We start from the raw sequence: 27972 nt of genomic DNA, 5'->3' as shown, positions 1-27972 counted from the left end.
GACACTGGTGTGTGTCACTGCTGGAAGGGACAGACAGCACAGAGCTGTCCAGATAGACTCTGGTGTGTGTCACTGCTGGAAGGGGGAGACAGCACAGAGCTGTCCAGATAGACACTGGTGTGTGTCACTGCTGGAAGGGACAGACAGCACAGAGCTGTCCAGATAGACACTGGTGTGTGTCACTGCTGGAAGGGACAGACAGCACAGAGCTGTCCAGATAGACACTGGTGTGTGTCACTGCTGGAAGGGACAGACAGCACAGAGCTGTCCAGATAGACACTGGTGTGTGTCACTGCTGGAAGGGACAGACAGCACAGAGCTGTCCAGATAGACACTGGTGTGTGTCACTGCTGGAAGGGACAGACAGCACAGAGCTGTCCAGATAGACACTGGTGTGTGTCACTGCTGGAAGGGACAGACAGCACAGAGCTGTCCAGATAGACACTGGTGTGTGTCACTGCTGGAAGGGACAGACAGCACAGAGCTGTCCAGATAGACACTGGTGTGTGTCACTGCTGGAAGGGACAGACAGCACAGAGCTGTCCAGATAGACACTGGTGTGTGTCACTGCTGGAAAGGACAGACAGCACAGAGCTGTCCAGATAGACACTGGTGTGTGTCACTGCTGGAAGGGACAGACAGCACAGAGCTGTCCAGATAGACACTGGTGTGTGTCACTGCTGGAAGGGACAGACAGCACAGAGCTGTCCAGATAGACACTGGTGTGTGTCACTGCTGGAAGGGACAGACAGCACAGAGCTGTCCAGATAGACACTGGTGTGTGTTGCTGCTGGATGGGGAGAAGGAGACTCCTGTACTCGCAGCCCTGGCACAATACTGAACGGGAAACGGTGGCACAGGCGTGTCCATGGGTCCAGCGGCACGGTGCTGCCCATGAAGACTAGCTGGGCACGGCGTCTGTCCCTGTTGCTCAGAAGGGAAGGGGGGAGAGGAGCAGAGCATTAGTAATTGGGGACTCGATAGTCAGGGGCACAGAGAGGAGATTTTGTGGGAGCGTGAGAGACTCACATTTAGTATGTTGCCTCCCAGGTGCAAGGGTACGTGATGTCTCGGATCGTGTTTTCCGGGTCCTTCGGGGGGAGGGGGAGCAGCCCCAAGTCGTGGTCCACATTGGCACTAACGACATAGGTAGGAAAGGGGACAAGGATGTCAGGCAGGCTTTCAGGGAGCTAGGATGGAAGCTCAGAACGAGAACAAACAGAGTTGTTATCTCTGGGTTGTTGCCCGTGCCACGTGATAGTGAGATGAGGAATAGGGAGAGAGAGCAATTAAACACGTGGCTACAGGGATGGTGCAGGCGGGAGGGATTCAGATTTCTGGATAACTGGGGCTCTTTCTGGGGAAGGTGGGACCTCTACAGACAGGATGGTCTACATCTGAACCTGAGGGGCACAAATATCCTGGGGAGGGAGATTTGTTAGTGCTCTTTGGGGGGGTTTAAACTAATGCAGCAGGGGCATGGGGAACCTGGATTGTAGTTTTAGGGTAAGGGAGAATGAGAGTATAGAGGTCAGGAGCACAGTTTTGACGTCGCAGGAGGGGGCCAGTGTTCAGGTAGGTGGTTTGAAGTGTGTCTACTTCAATGCCAGGAGTATACGAAACAAGGTAGGGGAACTGGCAGCGTGGGTTGGTACCTGGGACTTCGATGTTGTGGCCATTTCGGAGACATGGATAGAGCAGGGACAGGAATGGATGTTGCAGGTTCCGGGGTTTAGGTGTTTTAGTAAGCTCAGAGAAGGAGGCAAAAGAGGGGGAGGTGTGGCGCTGCTAGTCAAGAGCAGTATTACGGTGGCGGAGAGGATGCTAGATGGGGACTCTTCTTCCGAGGTAGTATGGGCTGAGGTTAGAAACAGGAAAGGAGAGGTCACCCTGTTGGGAGTTTTTTTTTTTATAGGCCTCCTAATAGTTCTAGGGATGTAGAGGAAAGGATGGCGAAGATGATTCTGGATAAGAGCGAAAGTAACAGGGTAGTTATTATGGGAGACTTTAACTTTCCAAATATTGACTGGAAAATATATAGTTCGAGTACAATAGATGGGTCCTTTTTTGTACAGTGTGTGCAGGAGGGTTTCCTGAAACAATATGTTGACAGGCCAACAAGAGGCGAGGCCACGTTGGATTTGGTTTTGGGTAATGAACCAGGCCAGGTGTTGGATTTGGAGGTAGGAGAGCACTTTGGGGACAGTGACCACAATTCGGTGACGTTTACGTTAATGATGGAAAGGGATAAGTATACACCGCAGGGCAAGAGTTATAGCTGGGGGAAGGGCAATTATGATGCCATTAGACGTGACTTGGGGTGGATGAGGTGGAGAAGTAGGCTGCAAGTGTTGGGCACACTGGATAAGTGGGGCTTGTTCAAGGATCAGCTACTGCGTGTTCTTGATCAGTATGTACCGGTCAGGCAGGGAGGAAGGCGTCGAGCGAGGGAACCGTGGTTTACCAAAGAAGTGGAATCTCTTGTTAAGAGGAAGAAGGAGGCCTATGTGAAGATGAGGTGTGAAGTTTCGGTTGGGGCGATGGATAGTTACAAGGTAGCGAGGAAGGATCTAAAGAGAGAGCTAAGACGAGCAAGGAGGGAACATGAGAAGTATTTGGCAGGTAGGATCAAGGAAAACCCAAAAGCTTTCTATGGGTATGTCAGGAATAAGCGAATGACTAGGGAAAGAGTAGGACCAGTCAAGGACAGGGATGGGAAGTTGTGTGTGGAGTCTGAAGAGATAGGCGAGATACTAAATGAATATTTTTCGTCAGTATTCACTCAGGAAAAAGATAATGTTGTGGAGGAGAATGCTGAGCCCCAGGCTAATAGAATAGATGGCTTTGAGGTACGTAGGGAAGAGGTGTTGGCAATTCTGGACAGGCTGAAAATAGATAAGTCCCCGGGACCTGATGGGATTTATCCTAGGATTCTCTGGGAGGCCAGGGAAGAGATTGCTGGACCTTTGGCTTTGATTTTTATGTCATCATTGGCTACAGGAATAGTGCCAGAGGACTGGAGGATAGCAAATGTGGTCCCTTTGTTCAAAAAGGGGAGCAGAGACAACCCCGGCAACTATAGGCCGGTGAGCCTCACGTCTGTAGTGGGTAAAGTCTTGGAGGGGATTATAAGAGACAAGATTTATAATCATCTAGATAGGAGTAATATGATCAGGGATAGTCAGCATGGCTTTGTGAAGGGTAGGTCATGCCTCACAAACCTTATCGAGTTCTTTGAGAAGGTGACTGAACAGGTAGACGAGGGTAGAGCAGTTGATGTGGTGTATATGGATTTCAGCAAAGCGTTTGATAAGGTTCCCCACGGTAGGCTATTGCAGAAAATACGGAGGCTGGGGATTGAGGGTGATTTAGAGATGTGGATCAGAAATTGGCTAGCTGAAAGAAGACAGAGGGTGGTGGTTGATGGGAAATGTTCAGAATGGAGTTCAGTTACAAGTGGAGTACCACAAGGACCTGTTCTGGGGCCGTTGCTGTTTGTCATTTTTATCAATGACCTAGAGGAAGGCGCAGAAGGGTGGGTGAGTAAATTTGCAGACGATACTAAAGTCGGTGGTGTTGTCGATAGTGTGGAAGGATGTAGCAGGTTACAGAGGGATATAGATAAGCTGCAGAGCTGGGCTGAGAGGTGGCAAATGGAGTTTAATGTAGAGAAGTGTGAGGTGATTCACTTTGGAAGGAATAACAGGAATGCGGAATATTTGGCTAATGGTAAAGTTCTTGAAAGTGTGGATGAGCAGAGGGATCTAGGTGTCCATGTACATAGATCCCTGAAAGTTGCCACCCAGGTTGATAGGGTTGTGAAGAAGGCCTATGGAGTGTTGGCCTTTATTGGTAGAGGGATTGAGTTCCGGAGTCAGGAGGTCATGTTGCAGCTGTATAGAACTCTGGTACGGCCGCATTTGGAGTATTGCGTACAGTTCTGGTCACCGCATTATAGGAAGGACGTGGAGGCTTTGGAGCGGGTGCAGAGGAGATTTACCAGGATGTTGCCTGGTATGGAGGGAAAATCTTATGAGGAAAGGCTAATGGACTTGAGGTTGTTTTCGTTGGAGAGAAGAAGGTTTCGAGGAGACTTAATAGAGGCATACAAAATGATCAGAGGGTTAGATAGGGTGGACAGTGAGTGCCTTCTCCCGCGGATGGAAATGGCTGGCACGAGGGGACATAGCTTTAAACTGAGGGGTAATAGATATAGGACAGAGGTCAGAGGTAGGTTCTTTACGCAAAGAGTAGTGAGGCCGTGGAATGCCCTACCTGCTACAGTAGTGAACTCGCCAACATTGAGGGCATTTAAAAGTTTATTGGATAAACGTATGGATGATAATGGCATAGTATAGGTTAGATGGCTTTTGTTTCGGTGCAACATCGTGGGCCGAAGGGCCGGTACTGCGCTGTATTGTTCTATGTTCTATGTTCTATGTTCTATGAGACGGAGGGCAGGAAGTGTGGTGAACGATGCATCAGGAGCGGCGCAGCACTGTGGCAGTGTTGCATTCACCTCAAATATCGGGTGAACCGAGAGCCCCCTGTTCACGCCAGCCTTCATCACCATTAACCCGCCATTGGGAGACTTGTAACGGAATTTTACACCAGCGGGTATTCGACGGTCTGGCTCCCACCAGATTCACCGCATCCTGCCGGCACTAAGAGAATTGGGAGAATGGGGTCCCTGGTTTAACAGAGCTGTGAGTGAGGTCGGTCTCATTGCTCTATTGGACTGATCCATTTAATTGCACGGACCCTCTCTTCACTTTCCCCATTCGTTAAACATTTCTCTGTTGAATTTTAGCCTTGCATTTGTTTCCAGTTCATTCCCGTGACTTCCGGCCTCCCCAGAGTTGGATTTGGAGAGGGTTTTCCAAAGATGTTACATTCGCGCCACACAAGTGCCCGGCAATGACCATCTCCGACAAGAGAGGGTCTCACCCTCGCCCCAGAGAGCGGGGAATCTGTGGAATTTGAAGAAGGAATTAGATTTGCTCTCGGGGCGAAAGGGATCGAGGGAGATGGGGGAAGGTGGGATCAGGGGATTGAACTTGATGATCAGCCATGATCAGAATGAATGGCGGAGCAGGCTCGAAGGGCCGAATGGCCTCCTCCTGCTTCTATTTTCTCGGTTTGTTTCTATGTGTGTAAGTAGCCCAAACAGCGCCTCAACCCACTGGTCACATGTGACCGCGGAACGCTCTGGGATTGACAATTCTTTGCTCAGTGTGTCAGTCTGTACAGAAAGTTTCAAACGTGACAGGTTAAAGAGTGAGTGGCTGTTTTAGAATCTGTTGTTACTTTGAAGGAACATCTGACATACCTGCAACATTCCCACAACGTGCATAACTGAATAGTTTGTCCAGACCGATCGCCAGCGCACTTTTAATATCCACGGCATCAACGTCAGTTTCAACCCTCCGGCGTTCTTCTTTGAATTCCACCTCATCATAATTCTAAATCAAGAAAATAAAATCCATCACCATGTGACACAACTGAACTCGCACCAAAACACATCAGTGTTGAGGGGACTGTCCTCCCCCACAGAGACCCTTGTGAAAGGGAGACCCCCCACAGAGACCCCTGTGAAACGGAGACCCCCACAGAGACCCCTGTGATAGGGAGACCCCCACAGAGACCCCTGTGATAGGGACCCACCCCCCACAGAGGCCCCTGTGACAGGGAGACCCACCCCCACAGAGATCCCTGTGATAGGGAGACCCCCACATAGACCCCTGTGATAGGGAGACCCCCACAGAGACCCCTGTGATAGGGAGACCCCTAGAGAGACCCCTGTGATAGGGAGACCCCCCCCCACAGAGACCCCTGTGATAGACAGACCCCCACAGACACCCCTGTGATAGGAATTGCCCCCACAGAGACCCCTGTGATATGGACCCACCCCCCACAGAGGCCCCTGTGATAGGGAGACCCCCACAGAGACCCCTGTGATAGGAATAGCCCCCACAGAGACCCCTGTGATATGGACCCACCCCCCACAGAGGCCCCTGTGATAGGGAGACCCACAACCACAGAGACCCCTGTGATAGGGAGACCCCCACAGAGGCCCCTGTGATAGGGAGACCCCGAGAGAGACCCCTGTGATAGGGAGACCCCCCCCCACAGAGACCCCTGTGATAGGGAGACCCCCACAGACACCCCTGTGAAACGGAGACCCCCACAGAGACCCCTGTGATAGAGAGACCCCCACAGAGAGCCCTGTGATAGGAACCCACCCCCCACAGAGGTCCCTGTGATAGGGAGACCCCCACATAGACCCCTGTGATGGGGAGACCTCCACAGAGACCCCTGTGATAGGGAGACCCCCACAGAGACCCCTGTGATAGGTGAACCCCCACAGAGACCCCTGTGATAGGGAGACCCCCACAGAGACCCCTGTGATAGGGAGACCCCCACAGAAACCCCTGTGATAGGGAGACCCCCCATAGAGACCCCTGTGATAGGGAGACCCCCACAGAGACCCCTGTGATAGGGACACCCCCCCACAGAGACCCCTGTGATAGGGACACCCCCCCACAGAGACCCCTGTGATAGGGACACCCCCCCACAGAAACCCCTGTGATAGGGAGACCTGCCCCCCCCCCCCACAGAGACCCCTGTGAAATGTGAACCTCCACAGAAACCCCTGTGATAGGGAGACCCCCCCCCCCACAGAGACCCCTGTGATAGGTGAACCCCCCGAACGACCCCCTTCCTGCACGAACCCCCTCCACAGGCGGCTCCCCACACAAAGGCCCCCCCCACATACAAACACAGAGCCTTCCCAGAAGATGGACCACCCCTGCCTGGAAGCTTAGAGCAGTCCAGACAGGGTCAGTTAGTGCCCCCCTATTACAGGGGTCCCTGTGGGGAGGGGTTCCCTATCACAGGGGTCTCTGCGCAGGGGGGGGGGGCTATCAGGGGGGCCTCTGTGGGGGGGGGGGGGCGGTCTCCCTATCACATGGGTCCCTGTGGGGAGGGGTCTCCTATCACAGGGTCTCTGTGGGGAGGGGTCTCCCTAACCCAGGGGTCTCTGTGCAGGGAGGGGGCTATCAGATGGGTCTCTGTGGGGGGGGAGGGGGGTCTCCCTATCACAGGGGTCTCTGTGGGGGGGGATCTCCCTATCACAGGTGTCTCTGTGGGGGGGTCTCCCTATCACAGGGGTCTCTCTGGGGAGGGGTCTCCCTAACACAGGGGTCTCTGTGGGGGGTCTCCCTATCACAGGGGTCTCTTTGGGGAGGCGTCTCCCTATCACAGGGGTCTCTCTGGGGAGGGGTCTCCCAATCACAGGGGTCGCTGTGTGGGGGTCACAGGCGTCTCTGTGGTGGGGGTTCTCCCTATCACAGGTGTCTCTGGGGGGGGGGGGGGGATCGCTATCACAGTGGTCTCTGTGTGGAGGGATCTCCCTATCACAGGGGTATCTGTGGGCAGGGATCTCCCTATCACACAGGGTCACTGTGGGGGTCTCCCTATCACAGGAATCTCTGTGGGGAGGGTCTCACTATCACAGGGGTCTCTGTGGGGGGGGAGGGGGGCTCCCTATCACAGGGGTTTCTGTGGGCAAGGTCTCACTATCACAGGGGTGTCTGTGGGGGTCTCCCTATCACAGGGGTCTCTGTGGGGGGGGGCTCCCTATCACAGGGGTCTCTGTGGGGGTCTCCCTATCACAGGGGTCTCTGTGGGGGTCTCCCTATCACAGGGGTCTCTGTGGGGGGGGGGGGGGGGTCCCTATCACACGGGTCTCTGTGGGTGGTTCCCGTATTACTTTGCCCCCTGTTGGGGAATCCTCCTATTACAAGTGTCCAAGGATTGGGTCAACCCTGTACGTGTGGGTCAGGAGAGTCCGGATTCAACCCAGGTGGTTGGGGGCTGCTGTGCGGTGTGGTGGTTGAGAGGGGTCAGTGCTGATTTGCGGTCCGGGGGGTGGGCGGGAATGGGGGTGGGGGCTGTGTGGTGTGGTGGGGAGGGAGGGGTCAGGGCTGATTTGCGGTCCGGGGGGTGGGCGGGAATGGGGGTGGGGGCTGTGTGGTGTGGTGGTTGAGAGGGGTCAGGGCTGATTTGTGGTCCGGGGGGTGGGCGGGAATGGGGGTGGGGGCTGTGTGGTGTGGTGGGGAGGGAGGGGTCAGGGCTGATTTGCGGTCCGGGGGGTGGGCGGGAATGGGGGTGGGGGCTGTGTGGTGTGGTGGTTGAGAGGGGTCAGGGCTGACGTGTGGTCTGGGGGGTGGGCGGGAATGGGGGTGGGGGCTGTGTGGTGTGGTGGGGAGGGAGGGGTCAGGGCTGATTTGTGGTCTGGGGGGTGGGCGGGAATGGGGGTGGGGGCTGTGTGGTGTGGTGGGGAGGGAGGGGTCAGGGCTGATTTGTGGTCTGGGGGGTGGGTGAGGATGGGGGTGGGGGCTGTGTGGTGTGGTGGGGAGGGAGGGGTCAGGGCTGATTTGTGGTCCGGGGGGGTGGGCGAGGATGGGGGTGGGGGCTGTGTGGTATGGTGGGGAGGGAGGGGTCAGGGCTGACGTGTGGTCTGGGGGGTGGGTTGGGCTGTGGATGGGCTCAGTTGGTCACTACAATCTCGGCCCAGGTGTGGTGGGCCTCACCAATGGGGCAAATGCTCCGATGTGACTCCCGGGGACAGAGAATCCCGGGAGTGCAGAGCAAAGGGGTCATTCCCATCCATTCCCATTTATTTATGCTCCCGCTGGCGTGCGACATGGAACCCGTTCCCGCCGTCACTGAGGGGTCAGAGCATCGCGTTCCCGTTGTCACCAATCCCAATGTTACCCCAATTCTCCGTCCCATTGGGAACACATCCCGGATATCCCGGGCCGCAGAATCCAGCCCTTCCAGTCACAGAATCATCCCTCCACCACCCTCAGCTTCCTGCCTCTCAGCCAATTGTGGGTCCAATGTGTCTCTTTGCCTTGGGTGCCATGGGCCCTGACTGGATCAGTCTGCCACGAGGGACCCTATCAAAAGCCTGGCTAAAGCCCATATCGACCACTCCAAATGCATTCCCCTCATCAACACTCCTGCTCACCGCCTCAAATAATTCAACTGTGTTTGTCAAGAAAGACCTTCCACGCTGACTATCCCTGATTAATCCGTGTCTAAAGTACAGATAGATTCTGTCCGTCAGAATACTTTCCTGATCCCAGCCTTGAATTTAGAAATCATTAACTGTGTGAGTGCCGGGTCCCGGGATGTGTGAACCGCCCGGGGCAGATATTTCACTGTTTATTCCAGTTCACACACTCAGCATTGACAACCCTCCCTGCCTGAGTCAGACAGATGTTTGACAGTAAAGAGAGTAAAGGGGACTCGACCCAAAAACACAGGCATTAAATAATTTCCACTGGTACGAACATTACAGAATGCAGTAAACACTGAAGGGCAGTACGGTGGCACAATGGTTAGCACTGTTGCTTCACTGCTCCAGGGTCCTGGGTTCAATTCCCGGCTTGGGTCACTGTCTGTGTGGAGTCTGCACGTTCTCCCTGTGTCTGCGTGGGTTTCCTCCGGGTGCTCCGGTTTCCTCCCACAAGTCCCGAAAGACGTGCTGTTAGATGAACTGGCCATTCTGAATTCTCCCTCTGTGACCCAAACAGGCGCCGGAATGTGGCGACTAGGTGCTTTTCACAGGAACATCATTGCAGTGTTAATGTCAGCCTACTTATGACAATAATAAAGATTATTCTTGTTCTAATTATACTTACCTTGTCCTCAATGATTACTGCGGGTATAAGGCAGTCATCTTTTTCACAGAGGCCGAGCCCCTTGTCTAACGCATCCTGTGCAGCGAGTTGGTTCCAGAAGAGGACAGACACGGTTAAGAAGATTCTCAGCATCTTGGTGTCGGTACAGGTCACTGGTGAATTCACTGAATGACCCTCAGCACCTTCAGCTCGATCTGCAGTTTGAGCAGAGAGCTCAGAGATTTTTATACAGTTTTAAGGGAATGATTTTGAATAAAGTTTAGCTCCGGGAACATCAGATGTTGAAGAAACGGCCCAGCTGATTAACTATGGAAATGTTTTTTGGTGTTTTGATCACAGCCTGGAATTTAGAAACCATTTAGAAACCACGGGCAGCACGGTATCACAGTGGTTATCACTGTTGCTTCAGTGCTCCAGGGTCCCAGGTTCGATTCCCGGCTTGGGTCACTGTCTGTGTGGAGTCTGCACATCCTCCCCATGTCTGCGTGGGTTTCCTCCGGGTGCACCGTTTTCCTCCCACAAGTCCAGAAAGAGGTGCTATTGGTGAATTGGACATTCTGAATTCTCCCTCTGTGACCCGAACAGGCGCCGGAATGTGGCGACTAGGGATTTTTCACAGTAACTTCATTGCAGTGTTAATGTAAGCCTGCTTGTAACTATAATAAAGATTATTATTATCTCTGTGATGCCGTTTACCGGGAAATGTGAACCGCCCGGGGCAGATGTTTCACTATTGATTCCAGTTCACACACTCAGCATTGACCCCCCTGCCTGAGTTAGACAGGAAATGTGAACCGCCCGAGGCAGATATTTCACTATTGATTCCAGTTCACACACTCAGCACTGATCCCCCTGCCTGAGTTAGACAGGAAATGTGAACCGCCCGGGGCAGATATTTCACTATTGATTCCAGTTCACACACTCAGCATTGACCCCACTGCCTGAGTTAGACAGGAAATGTGAACCGCCCGGGGCAGATATTTCACTATTGATTCCAGTTCACACACTCAGCATTGACACCCCTGCCTGAGTTAGACAGGAAATGTGAACCGCCTGGGGCAGATATTTCACTATTGATTCCAGTTCACACACTCAGCATTGACCCCCCTGCCTGAGTTTGACAGGAAATGTGAACCGCCCGGGGCAGATATTTCACTATTGATTCCAGTTCACACACTCAGCATTGACCCCCCTGCCTGAGTTAGACAGGAAATGTGAACCGCCCGGGGCAGATATTTCACTATTGATTCCAGTTCACACACTCAGCATTGACCCCCCTGCCTGAGTTAGACAGGAAATGTGAACCGCCCGAGGCAGATATTTCACTATTGATTCCAGTTCACACACTCAGCATCGATCCCCCTGCCTGAGTTAGACAGGAATTGTGAACCTCCCGGGGCAGATATTTCACTATTGATTCCAGTTCACACACTCAGCATCGATCCCCCTGCCTGAGTTAGACAGGAATTGTGAACCTCCCGGGGCAGATATTTCACTATTGATTCCAGTTCACACACTCAGCATCGATCCTCCTGCCTGAGTTAGACAGGAAATGGGAATAGTGTAGATGGGCTTTAGAGTGGTTTCACAGGTCGGCGCAACATCGAGGGCCGAAGGGCCTGTACTGCGCTGTAATGTTCTATGTTCTAAGAGGAAACCACATTGCTGTGGGTCTGGAGTCACGTGTAGGCCAGACCGGATAAGGGCGGCAGATTTCCTTCCCTAAAGGACATGAGTGAACCAGGTGAGATTTTATCAATCATTAGACTTTAAATTCCAGATTTTCTTTATTGAATTAAAATGTCACCAGCTGCCAGAGTGGGATTCGATCCGGGGATCCCAGAGCATTCCCCTGGATTACTTGTCCAGTGACAAGGCCACTGTGCCACCTCCTCCTCTAATGATTTGGTGCCAGCACCTGTTGTGATGCAGCATCCTCTGTATTTAGCCGTGAGAATCCATTCCCAGCCTTTTGAAAAACAAGACAGATAAAGTGAGAAGACATTGTTTAATTTACTCCACAAGAAATACCTGGCAATGGGCTGCCTTTAATCGGAGCCATGACCACACAGAGAATCCCTATAGTGCAGAATGATGCTATTCGGCCCATTGAATCTGCACCCACCCTACCGAGGCCCACTCCCCACCATATCCCCATAACCCCAGCTAATCTTTGGGGACTAAGGGGCAATTAACATGACCAATCCCCCTAACCTGCACATCTTTGGACTGTGGGAGGAAACCGGAGCACCCGGAGGAAACCCACGCAGACACGGGGAGAACGATCAGACTCCACACAGTCACCCGAGGCTGGAAATGAACCAGGGTCCCTGGCTCTGTGAGACAGCAGTGTTAACCCGGGTCCCTGGCTCTGTGAGACAGCAGTGTTAACCCGGGTCCTTGGCACTGTGAGACAGCAGTGTTAACCCGGGTCCCTGGCTCTGTGAGACAGCAGTGTTAACCCGGGTCCCTGGCTCTGTGAGACAGCAGTGTTAACCCGGGTCCCTGGCACTGTGAGGCAGCAGTGTTAACCCGGGTCTCTGGCACTGTGAGGCAGCAGTGTTAACCCGGGTCTCTGGCGCTGTGAGACAGCAGTGTTAACCCAGGTCCCTGGCTCTGTGAGACAGCAGTGTTAACCTGGGTCCCTGGCACTGTGAGGCAGCAGTGTTAACCCGGGTCTCTGGCACTGTGAGACAGCAGTGTTAACTGGGGTCCTGGCACAGTGAGACAGCAGTGTTAACCCGGGTCTCTGGCACTGTGAGAGAGCAGTGTTAACCCGGGTCCCTGGCACAGTGAGACAGCAGTGTTAACCCGGGTCCCTGGCTCTGTGAGACAGCAGTGTTAACCCGTATCCCTGGCACTGTGAGACAGCAGCGTTAACCCGGGTCCCTGGCACTGTGAGACAGCAGTGTTAACCCGGGTCTCTGGCACTGTGAGACAGCAGTGTTAACCTCCCTCGCTCTGTGAGACAGCAGTGTTAACCCGGGTCCCTGGCACTGTGAGACAGCAGTGTTAACCAGGGTCCTGGCACTGTGAGACAGCAGCGTTTACCCGGGTCCCTGGCACTGTGAGGCAGCAGTGTTAACCCGGGTCCCTGGCACTGTGAGACAGCAGTGTTAACCCGTATCCCTGGCACTGTGAGACAGCAGCGTTAACCCGGGTCCCTGGCTCTGTGAGACAGCAGTGTTAACCCGGGTCCCTGGCACTGTGGGGCAGCAGTGTTAACCCGGGTCTCTGGCACTGTGAGACAGCAGCGTTTACCCGGGTCCCTGGCACTGTGAGACAGCAGCGTTTACCCGGGTCACTGGCACTGTGAGACAGCAGTGTTAACACGGGTCCCTGGCACTGTGAGACAGCGGTGTTAACCCGGGTCCCTGGCACTGTGAGACAGCAGCGTTTACCCGGGTCCCTGGCACTGTGAGACAGCAGTGTTAACCCGGGTCCCTGGCACTGTGAGACAGTAGTGTTAACCCGGGTCCCTGGCTCTGTGAGACAGCAGTGTTAACCCGGGTCCCTGGCACTGAGAGACAGCAGTGTTAACCCAGGTCCCTGGCACTGTGAGACAGCAGTGTTAACCCGGGTTCCTGGCTCTGTGAGACAGCAGCGTTTACCCGGGTCCCTGGCACTGTGAGACAGCAGTGTTAACCCGGGTCCCTGGCACTGTGAGACAGTAGTGTTAACCCGGGTCCCTGGCTCTGTGAGACAGCAGTGTTAACCCGGGTCCCTGGCACTGAGAGACAGCAGTGTTAAACCAGGTCCCTGGCACAGTGAGACCGCAGTGTTAACCCGGGTCCCTGGCACTGTGAGACAGCAGTGTTAACCCGGGTCCCTGGCACTGTGAGACAGCAGTGTTAACCCGGGTCCCTGGCACTGTGAGACAGCAGTGCTAACCCGGGTCCCTGGCACTGTGAGACAGCGGTGTTAACCCGGGTCCCTGGCACTGTGAGACAGCGGTGTTAACCCGGGACCCTGGCACTGTGAAACAGCAGTGTTAACCCGGGTCACTGGCACTGTGAGACAGCAGTGTTAACCCGGGACCCTGGCACTGTGAAACAGCAGTGTTTACCCGGGTCCCTGGCACTGTGAGACAGCAGTGTTAACCCCGGTCCCTGGCTCTGTGAGACAGCAGTGTTAACCCGGGTCCCTGGCACTGAGAGACAGCAGTGTTAACCCGGGTCCCTGGCACTGTGAGACAGCAGTGTTAACCCGGGACCCTGGCACTGTGACACCGCAGTGTTAACCCCGGTCCCTGGCACTGTGAGGCAGCAGTGTTAACCCCGGTCCCTGGCTCTGTGAGGCAGCAGTGTTAACCCGGGTCCCTGACACTGTGAGACAGCAGTGTTAACCCGGGTCCCTGGCACTGTGAGACAGCAGTGTTAACCCGGGTCTCTGGCTCTGTGAGAGAGCAGTGTTAACCCGGGTCCCTGGCACTGTGAGACAGCAGTGTTAACCCGGGTCCCTGGCACTGTGAGACAGCAGTGTTAACCCGGGACCCTGGCACTGTGAAACAGCAGTGTTTACCCGGGTCCCTGGCACTGTGAGACAGCAGTGTTAACCCGGGTCACTGGCACTGTGAGACAACAGTGTTAACCCGGAACCGTGGCCACTGCAGTACCGCTCCTGGCCACTGCAGTACCACTCCTGGCCACTGCAGTGCTGCTCCTGGCCACTGCAGTACCGCTCCTGGCCACTGCAGTACCGCTCCTGGCCACTGCAGTACCGCTCCTGGGCACTGCAGCACCGCTCCTGGGCACTGCAGTACCGCTCCTGGACACTGCAGTACTGCTCCTGTCCACTGCAGTATTGCCCCTGGCCACTGCAGTACCTTGCCTGGCCACTGCAGTACTGCTCCTGGCCACTGCAGTACCGCTCCTGGCCACTGCAGTACTGCTCCTGGGCACTGCAATACCGCTCCTGGGCACTGCAGTACCGCTCCTGGCCACTGCAGTACCGCTTCTGGCCACTGCAGTACCGCGCCTGGCCACTGCAGTACCGCTCCTGGCCACTGCAGTATTGCTCCTGGCCACTGCAGTACCGCTCCTGGCCACTGCAGTACTGCGCCTGGCCACTGCAGTACCGCTCCTGGCCACTGCAGTATTGCTCCTGGCCACTGCAGTACCGCTCCTGGCCACTGCAGTATTGCTCCTGGCCACTGCAGTACTGCTCCTGGGCACTGCAGCACCGCTCCTGGGCACTGCAGTACCGCTCCTGGACACTGCAGTACTGCTCCTGTCCACTGCAGTATTGCCCCTGGCCACTGCAGTACCTTGCCTGGCCACTGCAGTACCGCTCCTGGCCACTGCAGTACCGCTCCTGGCCACTGCAGTACTGCTCCTGGACACTGCAGTACTGCTCCTGGGCACTGCAATACCGCTCCTGGGCACTGCAGTACCGCTTCTGGCCACTGCAGTACCGCGCCTGGCCACTGCAGTACCGCTCCTGGCCACTGCAGTATTGCTCCTGGCCACTGCAGTACCGCTCCTGGCCACTGCAGTACCGCGCCTGGCCACTGCAGTACCGCTCCTGGCCACTGCAGTATTGCTCCTGGCCACTGCAGTACCGCTCCTGGCCACTGCAGTATTGCTCCTGGCCACTGCAGTACCGCTCCTGGCCACTGCAGTACATAGAACATAGAACATAGAAAATACAGCACAGAACAGGCCCTTCGGCCCACGATGTTGTGCCGAACCTTTGTCCTAGATTAATCATAGATTATCATTGAATTTACAGTGCAGAAGGAGGCCATTCGGCCCTTTGAGTCTGCACCGGCTCTTGGAAAGAGCACCCTACCCAAACCCAACACCTCCACCCAACACCAAGGGCAATTTGGACATTAAGGGCAATTTATCATTGGCCAATTCACCTAACCCGCACATCTTTGGACTGTGGGAGGAAACTGGAGCACCCGGAGGAAACCCACGCAGACACGGGGAGGACATGCAGACTCCGCACAGACAATGACCCAAGCCGGAATCGAACCTGGGACCATGGAGCTGTGAAGCAATTGCGCTATCCACAATGCTACCGTGCTGCCCTTAAGAACAAATAAATCTACACTATATCATTTTACCGTCATCCATGTACCTATCCAATAGCTGCTTGAAGGTCCCTAATGTTTCCGACTCAACTACTTCCACAGGCAGTGCATTCCATGCCCCCACTACTCTCTGGGTAAAGAACCTACCTCTGATATCCCTCCTATATCTTCCACCTTTCACCTTAAATTTATGTCCCCTTGTAATGGTGTGTTCCACCCGGGGAAAAAGTCTCTGACTGTCTACTCTATCTATTCCCCTGATCATCTTATAAACCTCTATCAAGTCGCCCCTCATCCTTCTCCGCTCTAATGAGAAAAGGCCTAGCACCCTCAACCTTTCCTCGTAAGACCTACTCTCCATTCCAGGCAACATCCTGGTAAATCTTCTTTGCACCTTTTCCAGAGCTTCCACATCCTTCCTAAAATGAGGCGACCAGAACTGTACACAGTACTCCAAATGTGGCCTTACCAAAGTTTTGTACAGCTGCATCATCACCTCACGGCTCTTAAATTCAATCCCTCTGTTAATGAACGCGAGCACGCCATTGGCCTTCTTCACAGCTCTATCCACTTGAGTGGCAACTTTCAAAGATGTATGAACATAGACCCCAAGATCTCTCTGCTCCTCCACATTGCCAAGAACTCTACCGTTAACCCTATATTCCGCATTCATATTTGTCCTTCCAAAATGGACAACCTCACACTTTTCAGGGTTAAACTCCATCTGCCACTTCTCAGCCCAGCTCTGCATCCTATCTATGTCTCTTTGCAGCCGACAACAGCCCTCCTTACTATCCACAACTCCACCAATCTTTGTATCGTCTGCAAATTTACTGACCCACCCTTCAACTCCCTCAATTAAGTCATTAATGAAAATCACAAACAGCAGAGGACCCAGAACTGATCCCTGCGGTACGCCACTGGTAACTGGGATCCAGGCTGAATATTTGCCATCCACCACCACTCTCTGACTTCTATCGGTTAGCCAGTTCGTTATCCAACTGGCCAAATTTCCCACTATCCCATGCCTCCTTACTTTCTGCATAAGCCTACCATGGAGAACTTTATCAAATGCCTTACTAAAATCCATGTACACTACATCCACTGCTTTACCTTCATCCACATGCTTGGTCACCTCCTCAAAGAATTCAATAAGATTTGTAAGGCAAGACCTACCCCTCACAAATCCGTGCTGACTATCCCTAATCAAGCAGTGTCTTTCCAGATGCTCAGAAATCCTATCCTTCAGTACCCTTTCCATTACTTTGCCTACCACCGAAGTAAGACTAACTGGCCTGTAATTCCCAGGGTTATCCCTAGTTCCTTTTTTGAACAGGGGCACGACATTCGCCACTCTCCAATCCCCTGGTACCACCCCTGTTGACAGTGAGGACGAAAAGATCATTGCCAACGGCTCTGCAATTTCATCTCTTGCTTCCCATAGAATCCTTGGATATATCCCGTCAGGCCCGGGGGACTTGTCTATCCTCAAGTTTTTCAAAATGCCCAACACATCTTCCTTCCTGACAAGTATTTCCTCGAGCTTACCAATCTGTTTCACACTGTCCTCTCCAACAATATCGCCCCTCTCATTTGTAAATACAGAAGAAAAATACTCATTCAAGACCTCTCCTATCTCTTCAGACTCAATACACAATCTCCCGCTACTGTCCTTGATCGGACCTACCCTCGCTCTAGTCATTCTCATATTTCTCACATATGTGTAAAAGGCCTTGGGGTTTTCCTTGATCCTACCCGCCAAAGATTGTTCATGCCCTCTCTTAGCTCTCCTAATCCCTTTCTTCAGTTCCCTCCTGGCTATCTTGTATCCCTCCAATGCCCTGTCTGAACCTTGTTTCCTCAGCCTTACATAAGTCACCTTTTTCCTTTTAACAAGACATTCAACCTCTCTTGTCAACCATGGTTCCCTCACTCGACCATCTCTTCCCTGCCTGACAGGGACATACATATCAAGGACACGTAGCACCTGTTCCTTGAACAAGTTCCACATTTCACTTGTGTCCTTCCCTGCCAGCCTATGTTCCCAACTTATGCACTTCAATTCTTGTCTGACAACATCGTATTTACCCTTCCCCCAATTGTAAACCTTGCCCTGTTGCACGTACCTATCCCTCTCCATTACTAAAGTGAAAGTCACAGAATTGTGGTCACTATCTCCAAAATGCTCCCCCACTAACAAATCTATCACTTGCCCTGGTTCATTACCCAGTACTAAATCCAATATTGCCCCTCCTCTGGTCGGACAATCTACATACTGTGTTAGAAAAGCTTCCTGGACACACTGCACAAACACCACCCCATCCAAACTATTTGATCTAAAGAGTTTCCACTCAATATTTGGGAAGTTAAAGTCGCCCATGACTACTACCCTATGACTTCTTCACCTTTCCAAAATCTGTTTCCCAATCTGTTCCTCCACATCTCTGTTACTATTGGGGGGCCTTTAGAAAACTCCTAACAAGGTGACTGCTCCTTTCCTATTTCCGACTTCAACCCATACTACCTCAATAGGGTGATACTCCTCGAACTGCCTTTCTGCAGCTGTTATACTATCTCTAATTAATAATGCCACCCCCCCACCTCTTTTACCACCCTCCCTAATCTTATTGAAACATCTATAACCAGGGACCTCCAACAACCATTTCTGCCCCTCTTCTATCCAAGTTTCCGTGATGGCCACCACATCGTAGTCCCAAGTACCGATCCATGCCTTAAGTTCACCCACCTTATTCCTGATGCTTCTTGCGTTGAAGTATACACACTTCAACCCATCTCCGTGCCTGCAAATACTCTCCTTTGTCAGTGTTCCCTTCCCCACTGCCTCATTACATGCTTTGGCGTCCTGAATATCGGCTACCTTAGTTGCTGGACTACAAATCCGGTTCCCATTCCCCTGCCAAATTAGTTTAAACCCTCCCGAAGAGTACTAGCAAACCTCCCTCCCAGGATATTGGTGCCCCTCTGGTTCAGATGCAACCCGTCCTGCTTGTACAGGTCCCACCTTCCCCAGAATGCGCTCCAATTATCCAAATACCTGAAGCCCTCCCTCCTGCACCATTCCTGCAGCCACGTGTTCAACTGCACTCTCTCCCTATTCCTAGCCTCGCTATCACGTGGCACCGGCAACAAACCAGAGATGACAACTCTGTCTGTCCTGGCTTTCAACTTCCAGCCTAACTCCCTAAACTTGTTTATTACCTCCACACCCCTTTTCCTACCTATGTCGTTGGTACCAATGTGCACCACGACTTCTGGCTGCTCACCCTCCCCCTTAAGGATCCTGAAGACACGATCCGAGACATCCCTGGCCCTGGCACCCGGGAGGCAACATACCTTCCGGGAGTCTCGCTCGCGACCACAGAATCTCTTATCTATTCCCCTAACCATTGAATCTCCTACAACTATTGCTTTTCTATTCTCCCCCCTTCCCTTCTGAGCCCCAGAGCCAGACTCAGTGCCAGAAACCTGGCCGCTAGGGCCTTCCCCCGGTAGGTCATCCCCCCCAACAGCATCCAAAACGGTATACTTGTTTTGAAGGGGAACGGCCACGAGGGATCCCTGCACTGTCTGCCTGTTTGTTTTTTTCCCCCTGACTGTAACCCAGCTATTCTTGTCCTGTACCTTGGGTGTGGTTACCTCCCTGTAACTCTTCTCAATCACCCCCTCTGCCTCCCGGATGATCCGAAGTTCATCCAGCTTCAGCTCCAGTTCCCTAACCCGGTCTTTGAGGAGCTGAAGTTGGGTGCACTTCCCACAGGTATAGTCAGTGGGGACACCGGTGGTATCCCTCACCACCCACATCCTACAGGAGGAGCATGTAACTGGCCTAGCCTCCATCCCCTCTTACCTTAAAGAATATAGCTGCTGTGTGGACTAACTAGATCTCCGCCCTTCGACTCTGCTCCCAGTCAGCTACACTTCCTGTAAACTCCTGGCTCTCTTCACACTCTTTGCGGAAATGTCGGAAACAAAATGAAAGGAGCACCTTACTCCCTCCTCACCTAACTCCCTCGGTCACCAAACTCTCACTATCGCACTCAAAAAGCACCAAATTCAGCACTCCCTCGGTCACCAAACTCTTACTATAGCACTCAAAAAGCACCAAATTCAGCACTCCCTCGGTCACCAAACTCTCACTATCGCACTCAAATGCACCAAATTCAGCACTCCCTCGGTCACCAAACTCTCACTATCGCACTCAAAAAGCACCAAATTCAGCACTCAGTGCAAACAAAGTCTGCACTGTAGGGGATCACTTTTATACTGTGAATCTAGCCTCTGAAAAACTGGCCTAATCCAATTAACTAATTAACAAGCTCCAGCTGCAAGTGCCTACAAGTAGAAGCCTGTTTAAAGCTGATTGAAAATTCACCTTCTTCTAAACCAAACAGCAACTTTTAAGTTAATTAACTAAATAAAAGAAAGACTAAACTTTAGATAAAAATGAAGCCTTGGACACTGCTCCTGGCCACTGCAGTACCACTCCTGGCCACTGCAGCGCCGCTCCGGGCCACTGCAGTACCGCTCCTGGCCACTGCAGCGCCGCTCCGAGCCGGGTTGGAGATCTGGTGACCAATCCCACAGGCAGGACTTCCTTTGAAGGGTAGGACGGGAATGCCGTCCTCTACCAAGTCGGCCAAAACTCACTGTCCAGTGGGAATTCGAGAGTCAGCAGGAGCCCCTTTCCTTAAAATCCTCCCCACTGTCTCTTTCCAGTCTGGAACTAACACAGCGAGAGCTCAGGGACAATCCAGCAGCTGGTTTAGCACAGGGCTAAATCGCGGGCTATGAAAGCAGACCAAGGCAGGCCAGCAGCACGGTTCAATTCCCGTACCAGCCTCCCCGAACAGGTGCCGGAATGTGGCGACTAGGGGCTTTCCACAGTAACTTCATTTGAAGCCTCCTTGTGACAATAAGTGATTTTCATTTTTTCATTTCATCCCACACGGACCTCTCCGTGATTTCACATTGAACAACTTCGATACTCTGCGCTCTGTGTCGAGGGCAGCAAAACGCCTGCAGCCGCACACTGTGACCGTTCTATATAAAACCAGATGGAAACGGGGTAATGTGGACACCGTGGATCCTCTCGTGGTGGCAGATTGCTTTTTCTGGGTCCAGGGGTCCCATTAATCCTTTCTTCCATCGGGAGAATTTCAGTGGGAGCACAGTTCGGGACACAGCCAGAAGCAGAAAGCGTATTCCCGCCAGTGAATTTGGATGAATCCTAATCGCAGAGGTCCTCCGACCAGTAGACAATTGGGTCCCAATTTCTTGTAGATTTTCGGGCAGAAGTGTATCAACTTTTTAAAGTACTTCCCCAAAGTCTGTCTAAATTCCTGGCTACGTTTCTCAGTGTTTTCTCTCTCCTGTGTGTGTCCACCATCTCAACTAATCCAATCAAAGAACAAAGAACAAAGAAAAGTACAGCACAGGAACAGGCCCTTCGGCCCTCCAAGCCTGTGCCGACCATGCTGCCCGTCTAAACTAAAATCTTCCACACTTCCGGGGTCCGTATCCCTCTATTCCCATCCTATTCATGTATTTGTCAAACATAAGAACATAAGAACTAGGAGCAGGAGTAGGCCATCTGGCCCCTCGAGCCTGCTCCACCATTCAATGAGATCATGGCTGAGCTTTTGTGGACTCAGCTCCACTTTCCGGCCTGAACACCATAACCCTTAATCCCTTTATTCTTCAAAAAACTGTCTATCTTTATCTTAAAAACATTTAATGAAGGAGCCTCTACTGCTTCACTGGGCAAGGAATTCCATAGATTCACAACCCTTTGGGTGAAGAAGTTCCTCCTAAACTCAGTCCTAAATCTACTTCCCCTTATTTTGAGGCAATGCCCCCTAGTTCTGCTTTCACCCGCCAGTGGAAACAACCTGCCCGCATCTATCCTATCTATTCTCTTCATAATTTTATATGTTTCTATAAGATCCCCCCTCATCCTTCTAAATTCCAACGAGTTCAGTCCCAGTCTACTCAACCTCTCCTCGTAATCCAACCCCTTCAGCTCTGGGATTAACCTAGTGAATCTCCTCTGCACACCCTCCAGTGCCAGTACGTCCTTTCTCAAGTAAGGAGACCAAAACTGAACACAATACTCCAGGTGTGGCCTCACTAACACCTGATACAATTGCAGCAGAACCTCCCTAGTCTTAAACTCCTTCCCTCTAGCAATGAAGGACAACATTCCATTTGCCTTCTTAATCACCTGTTGCACCTGAAAACCAACTTTTTGCGACTCATGCACGAGCACACCCAGGTCTCTCTGCACAGCAGCCTGTTTTAATATTTTATCATTTAAATAATAATCCCTTTTGCTGTTATTCCTACTAAAATGGATAACCTCACATTTGCCAACATTGTATTCCATCTGCCAGACCCCAGCCCATTCACTTAGCCAATCCAAATCCCTCTGCAGACTTCCAGTATCCTCTGCACTTTTTGCTTTACCACTTATCTTAGTGTCGTCTGCAAACTTGGACACATTGCCCTTGGTCCCCAACTCCAAATCATCTATGTAAATTGTGAACAGTTGTGGGCCCAACACTGATCCCTGAGGGACACCACTAGCTACTGATTGCCAACCAGAGAAACACCCATTAATCCCCACTCTTTGCTTTCTATTAATTAACCAATCCTCTATCCATGCTACTACTTTCCTCTTAATGCCATGCATCTTTATCTTATGCAACAACCTTTTGTGTGGCACCTAGTCAAAGGCTTTCTGGAAATCCAGATATACCACATCCATTGGCTCCCTGTTACCTACTGCACTGTTAATGTCCTCAAAAAATTCCACTAAATTAGTTAGGCACGACCTGCCCTTTATGAACCCATGCTGCGTCTGTCCAATGGGACAATTTCCATCCAGATGCCTCGCTATTTCTTGCTTGATGATAGATTCCAGCATCTTCCCTACTACCGAAGTTAAGCTCACTGGCCTATAATTACTCGCTTTCTGCCTACCTCCTTTTTTAAACAGTGGTGTCACGTTTGCTCATTTCCAATCCGCCGGGACCACCCCAGAGTCTAGTGAATTTTGGTAAATTATCACTAGTGCATTTGCAATTTCCCTAGCCATCTCTTTTAGCACTCTGGGATGCATTCCATCAGGTCCAGGAGACTTGTCTACCTTTAGCCCCATTAGCTTGCCCATCACTACCTCCTTGGTGATAACAATCCTCTCAAGGTCCTCACCTGTCATAGCCTCATTTCCATCAGTCACTGGCATGTTATTTGTGTCTTCCACTGTGAAGACCGACCCAAAAAACCTGTTCAGTTCCTCAGCCATTTCCTCATCTCCCATTATTAAATCTCCCTTCTCATCCTCTAAAGGACCAATATTTACCTTAGCCACTCTTTTTTGTTTTATGTATTTGTAGAAACTTTTACTATCTGTTTTTATATTCTGAGCAAGTTTACTCTCATAATCTATCTTACTCTTCTTTATAACTTTTTTAGTAGCTTTCTGTTGCCCCCTAAAGATTTCCCAGTCCTCTAGTCTCCCACTGATCTTTGCTACTTTGTATGTTTTTTCCTTCAATTTGATACTCTCCCTTATTTCCTTAGATATCCACGGTCGATTTTCCCTCTTTTTACCGTCCTTCCTTTTTGTTGGTATAAACCTTTGCTTGGCACTGTGAAAAATCACTTGGAAGGTTCTCCACTGTTCCTCAACTGTTTCACCATAAAGTCTTTGCTCCCAGTCTACCTTAGCTAGTTCTTCTCTCATCCCATTGTAATCTCCTTTGTTTAAGCACAAAACACTAGTGCTTGATTTTACCTTCTCACCCTCCATCTGTATTTTAAATTCCACCATATTGTGATCGCTCCTTCCAAGAGGATCCCTAACTATGAGATCCTGAATCAATCCTGTCTCATTACACAGGACCAGATCTAGGACCGCTTGTTCCCTCGTAGGTTCCATTACATACTGTTCAAGGAAACTATCATGGATATATTCTATAAATTCCTCCTCAAGGCTGCCTTGACCGACTGGTTAAACCAATCGACATGTAGATTAAAATCCCCCATGATAACTGCTGTACCATTTCTACATGCATCTGTTATTTCTTTGTTTATTGCCTGCCCCACCATAATGTTACTATTTGGTGGCCTATAGATTACTCCTATCAGTGACTTTTTCACCTTACTATTCCTGATTTCCACCCAAATGGATTCAACCTTATCCTCCATAGCACCGATGTCATCCCTTACTGTTGCCCGGATGTCATCCTTAAATAACAGAGCTACACCACCTCCCTTACCATCCACTCTGTCCTTCCGAAAAGTTTGATACCCTCGGATATTTAACTCCCAGTCGTGACCATCCTTTAACCATGTTTCAGTAATGGCCACTAAATCATAGTCATTCACGATGATTTGCGCCATCAACTCATTTACCTTATTCCGAATACTACGAGCATTCAGGTAAAGTACACTTATGTTGGCTTTTTTACCTCTGTTCTTAATCTTAACACCTCGATCAGTAACCTCTCCTAAGTTATATTTCCTCTTAACCTTTCTCCTAATTTTCCTTGTCGTCGAACCCATATCTTCCTGTAACAACCTGCCGCGTCGCTTACCAATAATGTTTTCACTTCCCGTTTTATTTCTTTTAGTATTCCTGGTCCTATTCACTGAGCTCCCCTCAGTCACTGTACCTTGTACTGTCGCCCTTTTGGATTTTTGACTATGGCTTCTCTGCCTCACACTTTCCCCCTTACTGCCTTTTATTTCTGTCCCTGTTTTACTACCTTCCAACTTCCTGCATCGGTTCCCATCCCCCTGCCACATTAGTTTAAACTCTCCCCAACAGCTCTAGCAAACACCCCCCCAAGACATCGGTTCCAGTCCTGCCCAGGTGCAGACCGTCCGGTTTGTACTGGTCCCACTTAAGATGCCCCTTAAACGTCACTATCGTCCCTGCTTCCACCGCCTCCTCCGGCAGCGAGTTCCAGGCACCCACTACCCTCTGTGTAAAACACGTTAAAAAGAAGCAAAGAAAGGCCTTCCAGCATGACAGGAAAACACAAAATATCAAAATGCCTGACACCTGTAAGGCTGATAAATTTCCCAGCGATACAGATAGAACTTTGGTGAAGGGTCAGGAGGGGCTTGTTCTCTATCTGACTTTTCAAACACACACAACAAATCCCACTCCCTATTGTCAGTGTAACAGGCAGCTCCCAGTATATAAGATGGAGACAAGGTGATAAAAGGTGTGGATAAAGTAGACATGGAGCTGATGCTTCCTCTTATGGGGAATTCGAAAACGAGACGTCACAGACTTTAGATCAGAGGAAGAAAGTTTAAAACAGATTTGAGGTGAAACTACTTCTCCCAAAGTGTTGTGAATCTGTGGAATTCGCCCCCACACCCAAAGATGTGCAGGTTCGGTGAATTGGCCACACTAAATTGCCTCTAAATTGGAAAAAATGAATTGGGTACTCTAAACGTATTTATTTTATTAAATTTAAGGGGGAGTTAGACAGATTTTCAATTGGTAATGGGGTGAAGGGTTATGGAGAACGGGCAGGACGGTGGAGTTGAGGTCAGGATGGCATCAGTCATGATCGAACGACGGAACAGGGTCAAAGGGCAGATGCCCAAATTCTGCTCCATTATATCTGATCGAATCTTATTAGCAACGCCACCCCTCAGGGAGATGAAATGAAATGAAAATCCCTTACTGTCACAAGTAGGCTTCAAATGAAGTTACTGTGAAAAGCCCCTAGTCGCCACATTCCGGCGCCTGTTTGTGGAGGCTGGTACGGGAATTGAACCGTGCTGCTGGCCTGCCTTGGTCTGCTTTAAAAGCCAGCTCTTTAGCCCTGTGCTAAACCAGCCCCAATGTGGACATTGGGGGATTGTGTGCAATGGGCTCCGTCAGCTCAGTTGCATCTCTTCAATATTCAAACTGTCTCAATGTGTCTCTGAAATCCAGCCCGGTCCCAGTTAGTGAGTTGTCCTGTGATGTGGACCAGTGTCATGGAGACCAGGATAGAGCCATGGGGAGGGGGTTGTTTTGGGCAGTACGACAGATTGGGTGATAGTGGATCAGGGCCTGATTTACACTCCAATCCATTCCACCAGAGTCAATGGGAATGAAAATGGAGCTGCTGCCCAGGATGGGTTTCAGGCCCTGCTTTACCCTCCAGCCTGTGCTGTCTGATTGGATCTCAGCTGGCCCAATAGGTGGCTGGTGTACGCTCACACATTGGTGCTCCTGTCCAAGACAAATTTAAACTGCTGCTGGAATCTTCACTGAGTTATCCAATCACACCTCGATGTCAATGAGGCTACAACAGGCAGATTAACCTCGCAGGTCTGGGAAGTGGGAACAATCCACGTTCCTCTCCAAAACCTCAATCTCCATTTTCCCACTGCCGCTGGCTTGAAATCCTGGAACGGACAACTTAACGATGTTGGTGTATCTGCACCACATGGAACGCAGCGTTTAAAAACAGGGCTCATCGCCATCTTAGAACACCAAGGAAAGGGTCATAAAAACCAACCTTGTCGACAACTCCCACATCCCAAGAAGCAATAATAAATACCATGTGACCACAATCTGCAATGACTCAACCAAATATGTTCCTGGTTAAAGTTTTTTACAGCTTCATTTTTCTACAGGATTGAGGAGCAATGGAACAATTTCAAATATAAAAATCAGCTCCACCTATTGCTCTGAAATGTGGGCCCTGTAAATGTCCCGATGGACAATTGAAATGAGGTTTCAGATCTGCCTTTGGGGCAGTTTTACTTCAGTGGTCAGTGGGTGCCCCAGATCTCCTGGACATTTCCAATGACCTTGTTATTGAGTGAGGCACTCAGCTGATGTGATGACTTTGCATTGACAGAGCCACACACCATCGCCTGGCCTCTCTTCACAGTAACATTTACATGGTGCTTTGCAACTTCTGATGTTGAACTCATGAGAGACGAAGAAAAACATTGTCACAAGCTCAAAGTGACTTCACCTGCACCTGGACAAACTAAATTGCTGGATTTTCTACCCTGATATTCAAAATGGAGCTGTAATTCTCTCTGACTCTTTATTCCCGGGATTAGTTACACAGATTGTCACAAGCCAGAAGCTGACAGGAATGAGGAGGTGGGTGGTGGGTGTGAGTGTGATTCCTCACAGCAGAGACTGGAGGGAATGATCCCTGGCATCCGGAAAGGGGGCAGGGAAAATATCTGGAAGTTATTGCAGCTGGGAAAGGTGAAGAGAATTCTGCACCAAAGAATGGCCAAGAGTTTCGATTTTGCCCTGGAGTGACTCAAATAGACCAGGGGCTCTGATTGGACAGATAGTCGGCGGGGATTGAACTATCTGTTCCTGCCCCCCTGTCCAATAGGAGCCCTTCACAACATTAAAAAGATGTGTTGGAGGGCATTTTGTGATACTGGACTATGATATAAATTATAGGTGGCCCTGTCACTACATTTGTGCTCCTATATTACTTTTGAATAGTTCTGATGAAACAAAAGGTACTCATTGGCTTCGATGCCTGTTTCGAAGAGGCAATGTGTAGAAATAGAGAGTGTATTCACAATGCTGTTAATATCAGAAAAGACACGAAAAGGCCGTTAGCTATTTCCGCGTATCCGGTGTGACGAGGCTACTGTGCTCAGAGGCTTTACCGATCGTCCACTCCCGTAGGGTGGCGGTCCTGGCTTGGCACTGTGTCACGATAAATTTCACCACCCGTTATTCACTCAACAATCTGTGCGCCTCGGATTCCCAACTAACTCTGGCCGTCACGTGAGAGCTCAATTGCCCCCTTAATTCAGGCTCAGCATGGGGCCTCGAGCCGCCAATTAGTACGAAAGAAAATGGTATCGCGGACCAACAAAACAAAACCATAAAAATAAATTTTAAACTGAGTCTGTTACTCACTTGGCCTTGATACCAGATTCGTTGGATGTGACCTCACCGTCCGTCCGCCTCGCCGTGTGACTCTAATTTCTGGCGGTCAATGGTTTGACTACTCGCCTTGTCCACCGGCTCGAGCGGCGTCCGGCTCAGCAACACCCCGCCAGACTACGCCAAGTGTTAGAGGTGAAAATATTCCCACGAAGGCCTGAGTATCAGTAAAAAAAAGCAGTTTGTGTCAGAATTCTGGGAGACAAGGCCTGGGGACTCCGCAGCCTATTGACAGCACCCTTTCTCACTTGAGCTAAGGC

General features: G+C 51.0%; 1 long non-coding RNA gene across 1 annotated transcript; it reads right to left on the bottom strand.

The window, feature by feature from the left end:
- Window positions 1–5333: 5333 nt before the first annotated feature.
- On the bottom strand, window positions 5334–27972 carry LOC140411788 (uncharacterized). Its single transcript, XR_011941003.1, has 3 exons — window positions 27686–27972; window positions 9711–9904; window positions 5334–5462 (listed from the first exon to the last, which is right to left on the bottom strand). It is a non-coding gene; the product is annotated as an uncharacterized lncRNA (long non-coding RNA).

The sequence above is a fragment of the Scyliorhinus torazame genome, chromosome 4 (genome assembly GCF_047496885.1).
Source record: "Scyliorhinus torazame isolate Kashiwa2021f chromosome 4, sScyTor2.1, whole genome shotgun sequence".
NCBI lineage: Eukaryota > Metazoa > Chordata > Chondrichthyes > Carcharhiniformes > Scyliorhinidae > Scyliorhinus > Scyliorhinus torazame.
Note: the sequence above shows the minus strand (reverse complement) of the source record. Positions and strands in the feature narration are given on the sequence as shown.